This window comes from Eumetopias jubatus, unplaced genomic scaffold, assembly GCF_037043125.1.
Source record: "Eumetopias jubatus isolate StellerSeaLion01/CBP00866 unplaced genomic scaffold, mEumJub1_p1.0 scaffold_16, whole genome shotgun sequence".
Lineage (NCBI taxonomy): Eukaryota > Metazoa > Chordata > Mammalia > Carnivora > Otariidae > Eumetopias > Eumetopias jubatus.
In genome coordinates, this window is record NW_028274822.1 from 60,455,226 (window position 1) to 60,475,627 (window position 20,402).

At 45.9% G+C, this 20,402-nt stretch overlaps 1 pseudogene; it reads left to right on the forward strand.

Annotated features, from left to right (window-relative positions):
- The window catches only part of LOC148162281 (sodium channel protein type 10 subunit alpha-like), a 34,138-nt pseudogene extending 18,118 nt beyond the window's left edge, over positions 1-16,020 (forward strand).
- Positions 16,021-20,402: the final 4,382 nt, after the last annotated feature.

Consider the following 20,402-nt stretch of genomic DNA (forward strand, 5'->3'; position numbering starts at 1 on the left):
TGCGTGCAGGCCCAAAGCCAACCACCTAACTCGAAGGAACCACACAGTAGAGAATCCGAGCTTCAGCTAAAATAGCTGTTCTTGAGGGTGGAAGCATTTTGCTGTGGGCATGCATGAGAGCACTGCAAGTGAGTCCAAAACCATTTTCTGAGTGAGACTCAGGCCACAGCAGAAGGCAGAACAAGACTCCCCACTTGTTTCATGAAGCTACCACTGCGGCCGCACTTTGGCATGGATGTCTAATTGCTAGCGTTCTAACTCGAAGCAACAACAGTGTAGAGAAACCGTTCTTTAGCTACCTTCGACCTCCCTGAGGGAGGAAGCCGTTTCCAGGGTACCGTGGTTGAGAGCCTGGGGAACGGGTTCCATACGTAAAAGTGAGGGAGAAATACGCCAGTGCTGAAGGCACCTCTCGACTGAGCTCTTGCTACCTGAAGCTAACACTACTGCTCCATGTGTGTTTGGAACACTCAGTGCTCTTCACTGACTTGGAAGAAACAAGCCTGTAAAGAATCCCACCTTCAACTCACGTCGCCTCTCCACAGGGTGGCAACATTTTCAACTGTGCTTGTGTGCTAACCTGGGGAATGGGTCCCAGCAGAATTCCAAGGGAGAAATAAGCATGGGCCCAAGGCACCTCTCGACTGAACTCTTGTTTCCTGAAGCTAGGTCGTCTGCACCCTGTGTGTGCGTAGTCCTAACTGCCATCCACTTAACACAAAGGAACAAAACTGTAGAGACCCCCTGCCTCAGCAAAGAGCGCCCACCTGAGCGCGAACTTCATCTGTTGTGTGTTTTTGTGAAAGCATGAGAAATGCGACCTCAACGTTACTCTGAGCGTGAAACAGGCCTCTAAGGAGGCTGCCCTCGACCAACCTGCTGTTTTAGGATGTTAGCACTGCTGTACCCTCTGTGTCTGGATGCCTAGGTGCCAGGATACTAAGTCAAAGAATCAAATCTGTAGAGTTACTGAACTTTAGCAGCTAACATTGCTGTTCTTGAAACTGGAAGAATTTCGTGTTCGTGTACGAGAGACTGGGGAAAGGGTCCCATACGTGAAATCGAGTGAGAAACTGGATCGTGCAGAAGGCAGCTCTCACTCACCTCTTGTTTCATGAGGCTAGTCGCGTGGCCTGGTGTGTGCATGCAGGCGTAAAGCCAGCCACCTCACTCGAAAAGACAACACTGTAGAGAACCCGTTCTTCAGCTTAAATAGTCTTTCCTGAGAGTGGAAGCACTTTGTCCTGAGCGTGCATGAGAGCACTGCAAGGGAGTCCGGAGCCATATTCTGAGTGAGACTCAAGGCGTCACCTCCACCTTGGCTTCACTGTCTTCCTCACGATAGAATGTTCCCAAGCCAGGTCCTTGAATTACTGGGGGGACAAGGGGCTGCTAATTTGTCCCCCTCTCCTACTGAAAATTAGGTTTTGCTTTCCTCCATCACAGACTCAAAGAAGACATCCTATCTTCAAAAACAAAAATAGACTTTAAAAATTCACTTGTACCTTCACAAACACTAGGAACTTATGATTGAAATCATTTGAAATTTGTTTTATTTTATCTCTAGGTTGCTGCTTTACAAATAAGCAAGTTTGTGAATATGGATTTCGATTTTCACTGATTCTTGACCGAGGCATACTTTGAACTATATTTTTAAAAAGCCCTTTTAAAATAGCATTTAAGGAGAATAATTAAGGTTCTAGAAGTCTGTATGTCCCAGCACAACACACACACTCAACACCCCTAAGAGAGCGTGTGTGTACTGTAAGTTCATCCATCCCCTCAATCCCGGGAAAAGATCCTAAAACCTGCCCAGAATGTTTAGGGAGAAGATCTAAACCCATCTTCAGCTGTCCAGTGCCTCTCAGTCTTCTGAGTTATTGTCTTAATTAACCGACTTCTCTTGCTACCTCCAAAGGCCACTGGCTCATGAAGCAGACTAAGTGAGTGTAGACAGAAGTGGGATCCAGCATGAAGGTTTCCAGATCCTTTTGCATTTCCCCCCAGGTGGTGGTAGATGCCCTGGTGGGTGCCATCCCATCCATCATGAATGTCCTCCTCGTCTACCTCATCTTCAGCATCATTGGTGTGATCTTCTTTGAGGGGAAGTTTGGGCAGTGTATCTAGAAAACCAATGGATACTTTTCTCTTGTGCCTCTGTCTATTGTGAATATAATATCTGACTATAAAGATCAGAAGCACGGTGGCAGCTTCTTCTAGGTCAATGTGAAAGTCAACTTTGATAATGTTGCGATCGGTTACCTAACACTTCTGCAGGTGGTAAGTCTGGAGATTAACCATGTCTCTTCCTTTGGCTACTTGATAATGTGGATGGTCTGGTGTCTTCCAGAAGTTGCTTTGTAGAGACTTTGCAAGGGCTAGCAATCAGTGTGAGCTGAAGTCACTACTTATTCCTACAGACTAGCATGAGGCTAAAAGCAATGTCACAGTGGTACAGTTAGACAAGTGTGGGCTGGCAGCACAGAATAAAGGGATGAACCTGCAGTGCAATTGTATCAGGTGATGATTTAGAATTCACTATTTGTACAAAATAGACACGATATAGCCCCCTGTTCAGTCCTCTACTGCAGATCCTCTCCTAGACAGTAACAATTGTATTCCAGGTCTATTATAATGATAGAAAGTGTTGGTGGTGATGACAGGCAAACACATTCACACACCCATTCTTTCATCCATACCTTGCCCTCATCCAATCAGGTGTTGATGCAATTGCTGATACATTTGTCACGCACTTACCCACACCTTCCTACATCCCACTGTTTGTTCATGATTGGTTCAACAAATACTCCCTGAGTAGCTGTGGTGGGCCAGGTGCTGTGCTTCGCCCTTGCAGGTATAGAGGACTGCCTCCAGGGGGCCCGTGATATGAGAAAAACAGACAAGTGAATCAAAACGGAGTTCGGTGTAGATAATGCGCAGACACTGAGTGGCCTCTGCTCCTTGTTTCCAGGCAACCTCTAAAGGCTGGATGGACACCGTGTATGCAGCTTTGGATGCCCGAGATGTGAGTCCAGCCTGCCGTGCCTTCTGCCTTCCCCTCGGTGCATTCCACTCACATCAGTCTATTTGAAATGGGCTGAAGGTGGCTTTGGTACCAGATAAGGCAGTCCCCCAACAGCCTGGTCTTATCCCTCCCTGGAGCAGTGTCCAGCTGGCCCTCTATTGAATGTTGAAGCCAACCTCACCTTTTCCCTTACAGGCACACTCCCTGGGCTTTTCAAGTTCTCCCGCTCACCATTGAGGAAAATGTCAGATAACCTCTCCAGGATTGTGTGTAAGGACACTCCCTGGGCAGAGGCAGGAGCAGGGTGGTGGCTACAACAAGGGTATTATCATGGTAGCCGGGGGGAGGAGATGGACGCTGCTGAGGACAGACCCTTTGCTGCTGTGGCAGAGCTGATGCCCTGCCCCAATTCCCTTGGCCCACCTCTTGAGGTCACTCTGGTGCTGTGCTTCTGATTCTCTGAGACTTGACTTTCTTCAGGGTCAGAGTTTGCTCAGCAGCCCCTCCCCTAAGGGCAGGGGATTGAATGTTCATAGGGACAACCCTCACAGGTGAGTCTCGGGAGTCTGCAGATAAATGCTCCAGCTTCCCAATCCCTTAGAGGTACAATTCTGAGGTGCATTCTACACAGTTCATTGGAGAACCCCAACAGGATGGAACACCAGTTGCCCCCCAGTGATGGGCTGCTTATCAACACCCCCTTTGGCTTTTCTCCTGCTTACCTTCCCCCTCCCTCAGTCCTGCTTCCTGACTCCCGAACAAACCACCCTCCCACACCCAGGTTCTTGTCTCAGGGATGAACACAAACATACACCCACCTGCTCCCCATGCCTCACCTTGTCTGTTCACAGGTGAACTTGCAGCCCAAGTGGGGAGACAAGGTGTACATGTACTTATACTTCATTATCTTCATCATTTTTGGTGGCTTCTTCACATTCAGTCTCTTTGTTGGGGTCATAATTGACAACTACAATCAACAGAAAAAAAAAAAAGATAAGTGGGGCTCAGGTGTTCCCGTGAATCTTCCACTCCCTGTCCCCTGACTTCATGACTAAAGAAAACACTATTCCTAGCCCTCGTGTCTCACCAGGAGCCCAGTTTTGGCCTTTAACACCAATACCCACCTTTGCACCCTGATTGCAGCCCTTACCCCTGCCTGGTGTCGTGGGGCTGCTGCTGGAAGAGCTGCATTTCTCTGTGTCAACAATATCCCTGCTTCTGTCTGGGTCCCCTTCCACTCTCCCAGAGTGCCCAGGTCTTCCCAGCTGGAACCAGGTGTGCGGGGTGTGTCTCAGGGGACCCTTGGGAAACATCAACAGGGAAAGAAAGGGCTCCAGCACTTGCTGCCTCTGTCTGGAGCTCTGACCCCCAGAAGCACCAAGTCAGGAGGCCTCAGCAAGGGCCAGAGCTCCAGTATTGGCAGAATCCCAACCCTCCTTGGGATGGGGAGAAAGACCTATGCCTCCATGGATGCTGACTCTGATGAATAGGAACCGAATCCTAGATAACCTCTCACGTTTACATTAAAATGTTAGGGCATTAAAGGTGTAAAATGCTTTCTTGTTACCCTCTATTAATCCTTTCATTTAACACCCTCCATTCCTCTGAGGTAGATGAAGCACCCCTTTAGACTAATGTAGGCTGAAATCCAGAGGAAAAAACAGGGTCCTATGGATAAGTCACATGGATAAGGGCCCAGCATTGGTTTTGGCATCATACAAACCTGGGCTTGCATTCCCAACTCAACCACTTGCTAGGTGGCTGACCCTGGCAATTTCTAAAAACTCTCTGCACCTCAGCTTTCTCATCCATTCAGTGGAGTTAATAATACCTACTCATAGGATTCTGGTGAGAGGAAAGTAAAAGCCTGTTCAAGAAGGACCTAGTTTAGAGGTGCCTGGGGGGCTCAGCTGGTTAAGTGTCTGACTTCAGCTCAGGTCATGATCCTGGGGTCCTGGGATCAAGCTGCCACCTTGGGCTCCCCACTCGGTGGAGAGTCTGCTTCTCCCTCTCCCTCTGCCCCTCCCCCCTGCTTGTGTGCTCTCTCTCTCTCTCTCTCTTTCTCTCACTCGTTTTCCCTCTCTCAAATAAATAAAATATTTTAAAAAATAAAAGAAGCAACTAGTTTAAGACTGAGCTATTATACTAATATAATTCAAAATAAATGTCAAATGGCATGGGTCTTCCCACCTATAGGAAGTCCTTGGCCAGAGTTCTGGGCATAAGAAGTGGGCAGCCCTTTTCTGCCCCAGAGGGACTCAGCAAGACAGCTGTGAAGTGCTGGTCAATGTCATCAGCACCCTAGAGGGCTTTGAGACCATTCAAGCAATCCCTTCTCCCATTTTATAGATGAGGCAACTGAGTACGACCTTGCCAGGGAGTTGGCCATGTTAGGTGATAGAATGAGATAAACCAGGGTTGAAGTTGGGTGGGGGTATTATATTTGCTGACTCCTTGCTCAGGATTTTCAGTGTTGCCCTACCCAGTGCTCCCAAACCTCTGCCCCTGCCCCACTGAGATGTCTCTCCCTGGAAGCTCTCTGTATCCACAGATTTTCTTAAAATCTCCTCTCAAATCCCAGAGATCTCAGCCCATTTCCCGAGCATTTGCAGTGATCTCAGTTATACAAACATGCTATGGAAATGCGAAGAATTCACATTATGCCAGGGAGTGAAAGGTGGGGGGTTGAATGAAGGAGGTCTAGAGGGTCCTCAAAAAAAACCCAAAGCTAAAGGAGGAAGGCATTTTTGATGTTGGAAGTTCTGGCATTGTAATAGCAGAGGGCAATGCAAATCGGATCAAGAGTTCTCCAAAGACCCTTGGATAAGGCAGTAACTGTCCTTAGCTCCTCCTCTCCAGGAAGAGGTTAACGGTTTGGATCTCAAGGTCTTTGCTGCAGAAGGAGGCCCTGAGGGAAGCTCTTGTCCCTGGCAGGAACTATGATTCCAGAAGCCCAGTGGTTTTGACTAAAATGATCAGGCTGGTTGCAAGGCTCCAATTTAAAATGATATTTACCTTCTCCTTAGGTTCCACTCCCAAGTTCTTCCCACCCTCTGCCCATGCAGTACCTCTGGGTTCCTGCAGGAGAGAAATAAACAGGCTTTGTGCCAGAGACTCAGGCAGGGAGTCAGAGCTGGGGCTCATTCCCACCCACTCTGTCACTGGTTGTGGCACCTGGGCTGGACACTGCTTGATTCTGTCCTTGACATGTCTTTCTTCAGAGAAGGGAGAAGGTAGAGATGTTCTTCTTCTCCAGCATGCTCTGATTTTGGTACTCCAGGGGGTTCTTGTTGCTTTAAAAACAGTGGTGTGTTTTATCCTCTCCTGTACTTAGGGGGCCAGGACATCTTCATGACAGAGGGGCAAAAGAAGTACTACAATGCCATGAAGAAGCTGGGCTCCAAGAAGCCCCAGAAGCCCATCCCATGACCTCTGGTGAGCCCCAGAGCTTCCCTGAAGCAGAATGTGTCTGGAAATCCAACCGATAGCTTATTCCAATGGTGGGTAAGGGTTGGCCAGCACTCTGTGAAGGGGGAAATCTAGATTGAATTTGGGGATGATGTAATGAGAGTTCCCAGTCCCAAGGAATGAGAAGTCTAAAAGAAGGAACTTTGGTCTTCCAAATATCTCCCACAGGTACTCCAAATAGACCTGTTTAGGGAAGTACTGAGTTCTGCAAACAGTTTAGGGTTCAATCACAGGATTGGGAGCAGGTTAGGCTAAATGATACTAAATGTGGTAAGAGCCCTGAAATGAAGCATTTGTGTGGTTATGCATCATGATCTAGGTTGCAGGCTCACCCTAAATTCCACCCCATGCCTACAGTAGACAGATGGGAAATGGCCAAAACCCAGGCCCCTGGGATCCTGGTCCCCATCACGGTCATGGTAAATAGGAGCCAAAAGTTATCCCATTGTTGTGTTTAAAGATTGACCAAAACTTTAAGAAAAAAGAAAAAGAAGAAGATAACAGGAGAGGAAGAAAAGGGGAGTATGTCAGAGGGGGAGACGAACCATGAGAGATGATGAACTCTGAAAAACAAACTGAGGGTTCTAGAGGGGAGGGGGGTAGGGGGATGGGTTAGCCTGGTGATGGGTATTGAGGAGGGCACGTTCTGCATGGAGCACTGGGTGTTATGAACAGACAATGAATCATGGAACACTGCACCAAAAACTAATGATGTAATATATGGTGATTAACATAACAATAAAAAAAAAAGATTGACCAAAACTTAGAGCTATACTCCACTTCAATTCCTTTATTCACAAAAACCCTAAGAGACATGGCCTTTTATTCCCCGATGAAATGCAACACTCAAACCATACATATTATCACCTCAGTTCTTCTCAGTCCTCCACCAGAAGATAGAAAATGTCAAACCTCTAGTTGGCTTCCGTTGAGAGTGGATGAACAGGTTTGAGAGTGGGAGTATTGTTATGTAGGAAATGTACAATGAAACTTCTTCCAAGAATTTCTGAGCCATCAGAATGGAACTGGCATCTTGTCCGTTTACATAACCTTTCTGTGGTTAAGATGCAGTATCTGTGAAGAAAACTACAGGTGCTTATGCCATTAGACTCCCCCCCACCACCACCACCACCACCATCAGGGCAAAGCCTAAGGACCTGCAACAAAGGAGAGGAACTTTCCCTAGAATTAAGGAGACATATATTCTATTGGCCAAGGCATTAGGATTTCTAAATCAAGGCATGGGGTTTGTATAAGTTAGTAAAAACATCATAAGCACATAGTCTTGAAAACATTTATGGGAGAAAAAAAATGCTATGACCTTTGGATATACTTTCCTTGGAAACAGTGGTCATAAATGTATCCCTATGGTCAATTCTGATAAGAAGTGTTATAATGAGGGGTGATAGGATGTTCAGACCTCTGTAGGGGCAGAGATTTCCTTCCAAATCCCCCATCAAATCAAGATATCTGGGGTTGAGTGAGCCTTAAGCCTCAGGGAGTACCCCTCTGTCAGCCAGTCCAATGGGCAGGAACAAGCTCAGAATTAAAAGATGTAGGTAAATGGGCTAAGCCCAACCAATCAGCATCAAGTCAGAGGAGGAGGAGCCTGAGACTTACAGAGAAACAAGCAGCTGAGTCCCTGCTGGCCTTCACTTGGTGGCTGGACTGATGCTCAATCTACACTTGAACCAGATGGTAAGGAGTCTGTGCTAGGGACATCCCTTGGCAAAATCATGACAATTGTTAGTACCTTGTCCTACACACTGCTCAGTCTCTCTGTAACATCTCAGATTCTCCCCTTTTATCAACTAATCCCACAGGCCACCATAGCTTCCTCCTCTCAAGGAGGACAATTTCACTGGGATAGGATGAGCTGCATTTCAAAAAGGGACCCTGGAGAGGACACTATCTTAATACAAAGGTAGGAACCTAATGTTGAAATTCCAGGCACTACAGTCAGAGTGGAAGCCAATGGTTGGGCAGGAAGACCTATGACAAAATCACCATTTCTCCTAATCAAGCCATAACCAAGACCTTCCAAGGTTGGCAATGGGGGAGGCTCGCCACATGGATAAGGGAAGTGAGACCTCACAGCCCAACTGTGTTTCTGAGATTCATCATCCCTTTGGATGGGAAGGGGGTGAATTACTAATTAACTATCGATACTGTCCTAGCTTTAGTGGAGGAATGTGGCTCTCTCCTTAATACTCTGTTCCAAGCATAGCCCTTTGTTCCCCTTATCATAGCCGAGGCAAGTCTGGAACATTTAACCAAGACTTTGAAGTCTTAGGGGTTCCAAAGGGGAAATCAGCAGAGCGGGGGCCCAAGCAGTAACGGCATTTGGCTGATCTCCAGGGTCCACAAGTCTTGGCCCATCCTTGCTCCTGGCCAGCATCCATATGGCAGACAACATCTTGGCACCCACCACCCAGTGGGACAAGCCTGATCATCTGGCTTCCTCAAAGTCCAGAGCCAAGAAAGAAACACAAGCAAAAAGAGAAATCCCCACTCCTACCTAAGATTCACCTTCCCAGATCCAGCTCTCTTTTCATTAGATTATTGGCCCTGGAATGCTCATCTTCTTCCCTTAGCAGTCCCAACAGGTTAAGCTGGGCACATAAGCTGAGCATTGATACAGGAGTTCTGATCCACAGGTGCATGGGTGCCATTTCACAGCAGGGTCAACCTGGGATACACACACACACACACACACACACACACACACACACACACACACTCACACTCCTCCTCACCACTGGCAAAGCTCAAGTTCTAAATTGTATGCTTCTTCCATAGGAAAGACTACAGCTTCCACAAGACTGGGAAATTTTATTCTATAACATTCCCTGCTATAGAAATTACTAAAAGCAGGTTTCACATACTTCACTTTATAGGAAAATAGGCTCTAGGATATCACATCATCACTTCATCATCTCTGAGAGCACTGAGAGTTGCAAAGAAGTGAACCCTGCCCACAGGTTAAGCCAAGAGCAGCCAGCAACCTGCTCCATTCCCCAGCATCCAAATATCCAGGGCAAACTCAATGCCTACAACTTAGTGATATTGTCACCTGCTCTGTTTAATTAGAAGTTGTGTGGTCATAAATGGCCCTTTATTTTTTCACCATGTTCAGTGATGAAATGGAAGTTATTAGTGGCTCTTCAATCCCTCTCCCACTCCAGAAAAGACACGGGCCAGCAGTTATGCCCAGAGCCAGACCCACTTGGGTCTGATTCTTTGCTCTAACCCACAGGGTAGCAACCTCTACCCAACAGAAACAGAAAGCAAGACCCAGCCTCTGTCACAGCCCTTCTCCCCCATGTCTGCTTTGCAGGTCCTGTGAGCTCCCTGATGAGACTCATGACAGGGTCCTCTCTGCCTCCACTCATGCAGAGTCCGGCACATAGTATACATTCAGTAAGTGCCTGTTGTATAGAATAGAGTGGCCTTCTAATTTTATTTGAGGTGTGAGTAATTCAGAGCTGTCCATTCTGTCATCCATTCATTAATCTATTTATTGAGCATCTACTGCATGCCATTGGGGATACTCGGCAGACACTGGGGATAGAGCAGTGAGCAACACATACAAAGTTCCTGCCCTTGAAGAGACTATAATCCTGTGACATAGGAAAAAAAATGGGTGTTATACGCAAACAATGAATCATGGAACACTACATCAAAAAGTAATGATGTACTTAATGGTGACTAACATAACATAATTAAAAAATATATTTAAAAAATTAGTGAAAATCGCACATGTACCAATTCACAGGGTGCAGAGATTCCTAAGAGAGAAGGAATGGGGTGAAGAGCAAAGGGTGCCTAGGACTGAGCCTTGAGGTACTCTAACATCTAAGGGTTGCATAAAGAAGACTCAAAACAGAATATCCAGAAAGGCAAGAAAAGAACCAGGGAAGTAAGGCATGACGGAGACTAAGAAAGGAGAGTTTCAAGGTGGCAGGTGTGGCAAGCAATGCCAAACAAGTGTCCTTGGATTTACATTCTGGATGTCATTGGTGATCTTAACGAGAACCATCTCAGTGGCAGGATGGGGACAAAAGCCATTTGGAGGTGAAGTGGGGAGTGAGGGGGAACAGTGATTGCACAACATGCCTTCAAGAATTTGGCTGTGAAAGTGGGGGGAGAAGTAGTGTGGTAGCTGGAGGGAGATGTAAGGTTCAGGAAGATTTTTTTTTTCTTTAAGCTAGGAACAGCTAGGTCATGAGAGATTTAGCTAAGGAACCAAGAGGTAGTAGCCAAGAGTGGAAGTCAGGCCAAAAGCCTCACTCCTCAGTAATGAAGCCGAAGGACCAGGAGGTTGGTAAGTGGCAGCAATGAAGAAGAGATGAAGGTAAACTACCTAGATGACACAAGCTTCAAAGGAGGAAGGGTTTTGCAAGATTCAGGAGGAGCAAAGGTCTGGAAGTTACAGTGGGAAACAAGAAGGACTCCAGGCCTACCCTCTTGCCCTGGAGTACTTGGGGTGGGGGAGAATGAGCAGCCACTGAATTTGCAGTTCTTGAACTCATCCTCTGCAGGCACTATGGGAACACAATGTTAAATAAGACATGGCCAGGGCGCCTGGGTGGCTCAGTCGGTTAAGCGACTGCCTTCCACTCAGGTCATGATCCTGGGGTCCTGGGATCGAGCCCCACGTCTGGCTTCCTGCTTGGTGGAGAACCTACTTCTCCCTCTCCCTCTGCCTACTTGTGCTCTCTGTCTCTCTGTCAAATAAATAAATAAAATCTTTAAATAAATAAATAAGACATGGCCCCATCCTCAAGGAGCTCGCTATCTAGTAGAGAAGAAGCGAAGCACACAGGAAATGCTAGAACTCAAGGCGGACTACGAAGCCTGTGAGAGGAGAGAGGAAATAGGCAATGTGGTGTGATGTGATAGGTGATTAGGGAGATCTCCCTGGAAGGGGCTTAAGAAAAATGGATCACTCAGGACTATTGGGATTTAGATAGCCAGGAGATGGGATGGGAACAGCTCGAAAATGGTGCACCAGTGAGACAAAAGTGCCTGGTGACTTCAAGGGGGTGGGAAAGGCAACAAGGACTTGAATTGAGGCATTGAAGAAGAATCAACTAAGAATAAGATTTTGGAAGGAGTAAGGACAGGACTTGGCTTCTGTTTGGATGTGGTGTGAGGAAGACAACAGACAGATTTTAGAAAGCCATCTATGGAGAATGCAGCCTCTCCAGATGCCTCTTGTATGTTGGCCAGAAAGGCCCTGATGGACCATCTCTTGTTTTCTCAGAACAAGTACCAGGGCTTTGTCTTTGACATTGTGCCAGACAAGCTTTCGACATTGTCATAATGGTCCTCATCTGCCTCAACATGATCACCATGATGGTGGAGACTGATGAACAGAGCGAAGAAAAGACAAAAATCCTTAACAAAATCAATCAGTTCTTCATGGGTAAGTGTGTCATGAAGATGTTTGCCTTGCAGCATCACTACTTCACCAAAGGCTGGAATGTGTTTAACTTGATTGTCATGGTCCTCTCGATTGGGAGTAAGTGGGCTTACAGGTGGTGGGGAAGCCCAGACTCTGCTTGGGGTTGTTTGGGCTGTTTTTTTGTTTTGTTTTGTTTTGTTTTGTTTTGTTTTGTTTTGTTTCCAAAACCAAGAGGACAACAAACGTTTTTAATATACATTACATGTTAGAGGAGCCCAGTATTTGCTGCTTTCCAAAAGCGGCAGATTTAAAATGCCCCTGTCCTCTCTGTGAAATGGAGAGTTTCCATTGGCATTTTCCATGCTGTCACAAAGTGTTTTTAGGCACCTACTGTGTGCATAGCCCATTGCCTGAACTTTGGGGCTGATGGGGACAGTCAGGCACTTCTCCAGAGAATATAAGATGATGGAACTTCCAGAGGGCCTTCTCTTGATGGTCTTCAAAGAGGAGAATGGGTGGTACGATGTGAGGTGAGTCATTAAATACTTTCTGGAAAAGGAGATGGTTGCCAGAAGAGTGAGCAAAGACTATGAGTGTTCAGAGGAGATTCTTAAGTCAAAGATCTGCAGTTAAATCATTATATAACTGTCCACTTAGGGAATGTGAGTGATAGACAAGTCAAAGATCAATGCCAAGAGATCAATGCTCTTAGGGCCTAGTCTGGGTGTTTGAATGATAGGCCCAGTATTTGGGGGCCAACGAGTGTTCAGAGAAAACGCATAAGGTCAGAAACGCAAGTGGGGAATGGAGCCACCACAGTTGAGTGCTTGCTGACTTCTGAGGACTGGGCTGGGCTCCTTGGGAGCCTTCACAATGGCTCCCTGAAGGAGTGTTATTATCTTCATTTTATACATTTAAAATTGAGCCTTACAGATTAAGAAAGTTATGCAAAGTCATACAGTCTGTAAAGGGTAGAGCTGAATTTAGACCAGGCTAATGTCCTTCTAATGAACTAGCTGCCTCCTACCAACAACCAAGAGAATGTCCTTAGCCTTCTTGTGGTTGAGGCACAGTTTAGCCTTACAAAGGCCAAATGACAGTGCACCAGGTTTACTTTGCATTACAAATATATCCTGACCTGTTATATCATGACCTGCTTAATTTTCATGTCAGAACATTGCTGTAGATTTAATTTTCCATTGATTTACCATCAAGAGCTAACAGCATCTAAATACAACTTGGCAGCACTTCATCCATCTCCCCACCCTGGTGCTGAAACACAGCCTTGGGTTGTGTTTATTTGTTTGGGAGCTTTACGTTTATTTTTGTTTTCTGTTTTGTTTTGTTTTCCTGTTGCTGCTGGTTTTTTGTGGGAGGTTTGTTTTGTTCGTTTGCTTTCCAAGTGAGAAACTCTAAAGGTCACTTTCAGTTTACAGTAGAGAAGAGAGCTTGCTTATGTGACTTCCCTTAACAACACTATAGAAATAAAATATACTCAAAGTACTCCATTCTATGATGGGGACACCTTAACTACCAGTGCCTATGACCTGCACAGCAACACCATCCACTGGTTAGAAATCAGTCATAGAGACAGCTGGAAAACAAGTGAAAGAACCCACCTCTTCCTCCTTCTGCCCTCCCCCTCTCATTTTCTTCCTTCCCACTTGCAAGACATGGATTGAGTATCTAATTGTTACAAGTATGAAGACTCATACTACCTTGAAGTATTATGTAGACTGGCTGGCTGGCTGGCAGAATCTTAGTAGGTTATATAGACACATACCCCACGCTGTGGAAAAATATCCCAGTTAAACTTGCTTTAGGAGAGGGGCTTTCATAAAGATTTTATAATACAATATTATAACTACTTCCCAAATCTCTTCCTGTTTCCTTCCTCCTTCCAGCACAATACTGTGACCACCCATATTCATATGACAAAAGGCAGGTAGGGGAAGAGCGTCAAGGGAACCCTGGCAAGGAGAGAGAGCTTGCCACTACACTCACCATTTGTCCTGAGAGATTTTGAATCCTGTCTGACCTAAAGGCTTCATCTAATCTTTTGCGGTCCCAATAGACATCCACGGCCCCAAGATCAAGCTTCACAAATTTTCAAGTTAGATATCATATAGGGAGACTTTTACATTCTTCATCTTTCCAACTCTGTTCATAGTTGGGGGGTGGGAGGGCCATAACTGACACTAAACAAGCCCATCTCCAGGCCCTAACATAGAGTTCAAACACAGCCGGAGATGAAAGAAACAAATAAAAGCCATTATGCAGACAGCTGGCCATTCAAAACCTGTCTACTTTAGCTGTCAGCAAGTTGCCCGACTCTTCAGACCACCTTATAATTAACACCAGGCTCTGTACAATGATCCACAGGACCATGTACAGGAACTGAGTCAATCTTCACAATGGGAGATGGGGAGATGAATCACAGGGGATCCTGGCCTTCACAGAGCACAGGACCAGGAAAAGGTGGACGAAAAGGCCTGTCCCAAGGCTGAATTCTCAGGGAAGAGTAGGGCCTGTGTCATAGAGAGAACCACACAAAGGCTGTGTACGTGTGGAAAAATGTGTAGTCGCTTCCAGTTAACCTAGGCTGCGGAAGATAGGGCTTTGACCATGGAGGCTGACTAAGAAGAAGACATTCCGGGTAGAGAGAAAGAAAGATAAGAACAGGGTGGGAAGCGTGGGTCTTACTTGAGAGAGAAAAACTTATGCAATGAGCACGTGCTGAGCCCCTACTTTATGCCAGCCACTGTGCAAGGTTCAGAAGGCCCAGAGTCCTTGAATACAAATACTCACATGGAGATCCATACAGAGCAGAGATGGGACAGGGATTGCAGCCAGCTTTGTCAGGGCTCATGCTTGCAAGTACTGATTAGATCATTCCCCCCTCTTCTAAAGGCCTGTATTTTCTGCGATTCTTACCTCACTTGAAAATTACTTCTCCCAGTGCTCTTCCGAGTCATCCACCTGGCCCAGATTGGTCACATCCTCAGGCTGATACAAGCAGCCAAGGGAATCCGCACACTGCTCTTTGCCCTCATGATGCCCCTGCCTGCTCTCTTCAACATAGGACTGCTGCTCTTCCTTGTCATGTTCATCTACTCCATCTTCGGCATAGTCAGCTTCCCCCATGTAAGCGGGGAGGCTGGCATCAACAACACGTTCAACTTCCCAGACCTTCGCCAACAGCATGCTGTGCCTCTTCCAGACCACCACACCAGCTGGCTGGGATGGGCTCCTCAGCCCTATCTTCAACACAGGATCCCCTTTCTGTGACTCCAATCTGCCCAACAGCAATGGCTCCTGGGGGAACTGTGGGAACCCAGCCATGGGCATCCTTTTCTTCACCACGTACATCATCATCTCCTTCCTCATCGTGGACAACATGTACACTGCCATGATTCTGGAGAACTTCAATGTGGCCACGCAGGGGGGTAGCGAACCTTTGAGTGAGGATGACTTTGACATGTTCTATGAGACCTGGGAAAAGTTTGACCCAGAGGCCACTCAGTTTATTACATTTTCTCCCCTCTCAGACTTTGCAGACACCCTTTCAGGGCCCTGCAAATCCCAAAACCCAGTCGGAATATATTAATCCAGATGGACCTACCCTTGGTCCCTGGAGATAAGATTCACTGGACATTCTTTTTGCCTTCACTAGAAATGTTCTCAGAGAATCTGGGGAGTTGGATTCTCTGAAGGCAAATATGGAAGAGAAGTTTATGGCAACTAATGTTTCAAAAACATCCTATGAACCAATAGCAACCACCCTGCAGTGGAAGCAGGAAGATATTTCAGCTACTGTCATTCAAAAGGCCTATCAGAGCTATGTGTTACACCACTCCATGACAATCTCCAACCCCCCCAGGTGTGCCCAGGGCTGAGGAGGAGGCTGTGTCACCCCTAGGTGAAGGCTTTATTGTATTCATGGCAAATGAAAATTGCACACTCCCAGACAAATCTGAAACTGCATCTACCACATCTTTCCCACCATCCTACGACAGTGTCACTAGAGGCCTTAGTGATCGAGTCAACATGAGCACATCTAGTTCAGTGCAGAATGAATTATGAAGCTGTCAGTAAGAAAGCAACTGCCCTTGGGCCCTAGGGAAGACACTCCAGCATGGACCTAACCAGTCCTGATGTGACCTTCAGCTCTGTGATAACTCTTTCCCACTAAAGGTGGCACCCAGTTACCACCTCATCAATGCATGCCACCAGTCACAGTGTCAGAACTGGGCAGAGAATGCATTTGGTGCCCACCTTTGGAGAAGCCCTCAAAACCAATAGGAGTCAGAAGCCAAGAGCATCTACACTGTGACAACCATTTGAATTTCATTATCAGGTGATGTATTCTCTTACTTGCCAGAAAATGTCCTTGGTCCTTTTATTTTAATTGTGACCAGAGCTTCCATTTACTCTGATAAACTTCTCAGGACCAGAACTTCCAAAGATATATTGGCAAGGATGTTGTTGAAGGTCCAAGTTAGTCCTCTGTGAAACACCACACTGAAGTTGACAATGTTATTTAGGATTCTGCATGACTGCATGTTGAGAGCTGCCAGACAATTGCTCTTGCCCAAGGTAACACCTGTGGTCTATGTCATGAAAGGCCTTTGAGATAGCCATTAAAATTAATATTTGTAAAGGTATATCAAGACCAATGTAACATCTTAAAGAATCATTTTTAAAAGTTATGTGATACTGACATGTGTCATAGATCACTTCTTCATTTTCAGGGTTCCTGATATTATTTTGCAGTTTGAGCTTGAATCTAGATGAAGCAGGAAGGAGCACTGTCCTGAGAGTTTGTTTTAATCCTAAGTATTCCACCAACTGCCATGCTGCCTGCACCACACTCTTTCCCTTCTGAACCTCAGTTTCCCCACTTGTAAGAGTGGTGGGAGGTGGGAGACAAAATGGACACTCTCTATAGTCCTTCCATTTCTTGCTTTAGAACAACTCGTTGGTGCTCTGCACCAATTTAGATAAGGAAAACACTCCTGAAGTTACAATGGCCAGACTTTTCTGCTGTGTAGCTAAAGAGGTAGCTTTTGGATACATTCCAGAACGTGTTCCACATCTCATAGTCAGGCTTTAAGAAGGACGGTTTTCACATTCTCCTTGGGCCAAGATTCCAAAATTAGTATCATCAAAAGAAAAGGGACATTATGAAAAAGATTATCTGAAAGATAAAATGTATCTCAATATTTTCTTAAATACATCCTGCAAATGGTATTAAGTACCCATCATATGGCAGGCACACTCTAAGCACAAGAGATAATGGAAACTAAGCCCCAAATGATTAATTGGATTTATGCAGTGAGTGGAGAAAGAGTTGTCAGAAAAGAATATTCAGGCCAAAGAATGTGGTGGGTCTTAAGATGAAGGAGAACAAGGAGTTTGTGTGACAACATAGGACGTAAAGAATCATAATGACAGCCATGATCTTCTGTCAGCCCTTGGGACATTTCCTGCCACAATAACAAGGATCAGGTCAATTTGTTGACATATATTTGATCACTTCATAAGATTCCCCATTTGTATAATTACAAACCCTAGTGACTAGTCCACCATACATGCCTCATGGGTACAGATTTTCTGAGGTCTTGATCTCCTTTCTCTGTCATTGTTGGCCCATCAGAGGCTGAAAGGCTGTCAAGGTGTTTGTTGGGGTTTGTCAGCACCCAAAGATGTAGGTTAATAAGACAATGATGGAACAGCTGAGGGCTGGGCTGTCCCAGTACAAGTCAGATGTTCTACAGGTGTGTGGTTTGTATCTTAAGGATGAGTTCAACAAAATGGCTCTTCTCATGGGTTCCACTGAACAAAGGAACACAGATATCAATGGTGTTGCTTCTTCAACATCAAAATCCCATGCAGTCAATGAAAATGCCATCTAAGACAGCTGGATGGACAGAGAGGTTGGGGACTGGCTTATTTTTACACTATGTGTAAATGTACCCAATCATCACACTAGTTTTATTAAGTAGATGATATTATTCTCAAAGAGATTCTTGATACATTTTTTTGTCCCAGGATGTAAGTTGAATTGTGCACCACCCCCCGCCCCCACCAAGATAAAGTTCTATTGAAGTTCTAACCCATGGTAATAATAGTCACATGCAAATGGGACCTTATTTGGAAATAGAGTGCAGATGAATCAATCAAATTAAAACACAGTCATACGGGATTTAAGTGGATTAAATGGGCCCTAATCCAATGATAAACGTCTTTAAAACATGAGGCAAATTTGGACATAAACACACAGGGAGAAGAATGCCATGTGCAAACACACACAGAGTGAGAAGGCAGCTTTGTGAAGACAGAGGCAGAAATTGGAATGATGCGGTTGCAAGCCGAGGAATGCCAAGTATTGCTGGCAAGTAAGAACGACTAGAAAAGGGCAAAGAAGGATTCTTCTCTGGAACCTTTGGAGACAGCATAGCCCTATCAATACACTGATTTCAGACTCTGGCCTCCAGAACCAGGATAGAATACATTCCTATTATTTTAAGCCACCTACTTTGTAGTACTTTGTTACAGCAGCTAGCAAGCTAACACACTCCACATTTATTTCCATACAGATGCATTTCCCAAATTATGATGGCAACCACTGGAAAAGTAATGCAATATGCACAGCTTGCATTGCCCAGAGTTTTCAGAAATTTATTTAGTGCAAATGCAGGCTTAGCCCTTGAAAATTTCACTAGATCTAGTTTCAAAGTTCAGCTGGTGGTCCAATTACAAGAGAGGAGCAAATCTGAGATGTCCAGGGCAGATGGAGAGTCAGAGCTAGCTTCTCAGCCTCACCCATAGGAAATGGCACTGGAATCTCTCTGACCCAGATTATGAGTATACCTAAATGCTGAAGGGAAACAAGAGGCAGAACAGTGGTCTGACTGTATAAATATTTGGAACCTGCAGGATCCTTAAAATGTCTCTACCATAAACACTACCCTGACTCTTTTTTGTTAAGATTTTATTTGTTTATTTGACAGAGAGCACAAGCAGGGGGAGTGGCATGAAATACCTTATCCTTCTAATGGGTTTGGGGCATGAAAATTTCCCAAGGACACCCCACTCCAGCTCAGGAAGCTGAGGAGGCCACGTCCTGTAAGGGTTACTGCCACGGCCCGGACTGTGGTTCTCAGGTGCCTCACTGAAGGCCCTGGTCAGATGAAGGGATTCTGCAACTGTGGGGGGACACATAACAACAGTGTCTCAGGGTGACGCTTGTCTCCCATAACAGCGCTCGTCTCCCCTTTGGTTTTAGGGGAAGGTTGTCAGATTGTGGTGACCCAGGAGCCATCACTGGCAGTGTCTCTAAGAGGGATGGTCATACTCACTTGTGGTCCTAGGCTTGGGTAAGTCTCTACCAGTAACTGCCCTGGCTGGTACTAGCAGACCCCAGGCTGGTTTCCCCACCCCCTTATCTACCGGATAAAGAACCATCCCTCTGAGGTCCCTGATCACTTCCCTGGATCCATCTCTGGGAACAAAACCACCCTTATCATCACTGGGGCTCAGCCTGAGGATGAGGCCAACTATCACTGTGCTACGTGGGTAGTGGTGTGCATGGAGTGATTCAAATCTATGGGAGAGTGCAGCCAGAACTTCTCATGGGCTCAGAATGGCTCAGCCCTTAGAGGCAGGAGAGAATGTGACAGGGGGGATAGTCAATACCACCATGGGAAGTGAGACTCCCTGGCCCCATTTTCCTGTCCAGTGGTCCATGACCATGTGCCCCATTCCATCTCTCCCAGGGTGTGTCCATCTCTCTAGTGTGATCCTCCAAGACTGGGATTCCTCTCTCATTGCTTAGATTGATGGGGAGGGGGCTCAGATCCAAAATATATCCCCAAACAGTGAGACTCAGTTACCTCACTGCTCCTTGTGAGATGCTCCTTATTCAAGTGCATCAACAAACATGCCTTCAGAAGTATATTGCAATATGGGCCTCAAGAAGCAAGAAACGTCTCATATACACAAGCAGGGGGGAGGGGCAGAGGGAGAGGGAGAAGCAGACTCTCCACCGAGTGGGGAGCCCAAGGTGGCAGCTTGATCCCAGGACCCCAGGATCATGACCTGAGCTGAAGTCAGACACTTAACCAACTGAGCCCCCCAGGCACCTCTAAACTAGGTCCTTCTTGAACAGGCTTTTACTTTCCTCTCACCAGAATCCTATGATCCTCTCAATAGATGCAGAAAAAGCATTTGACAAAGTACAGCATCCTTTCTTGATCAAAACTCTTCAGAGTATAGGGATAGAGGGGACATACCTCAATATCATAAAAGCCATCTATGAAAAACCTACAGTGCATATCATTCTCAATGGGGAAAAGCCGAGAGCTTTTCCCCTAAGGTCAGGAACGCGGCAGGGATGTCCACTCTCACCACTGCTATTCAACATAGTATTAGAAGTCCTAGCCACAGCAATCAGACAACAAAAAGAAATCAAAGGCATCCAAATTGGCAAAGAGGAAGTCA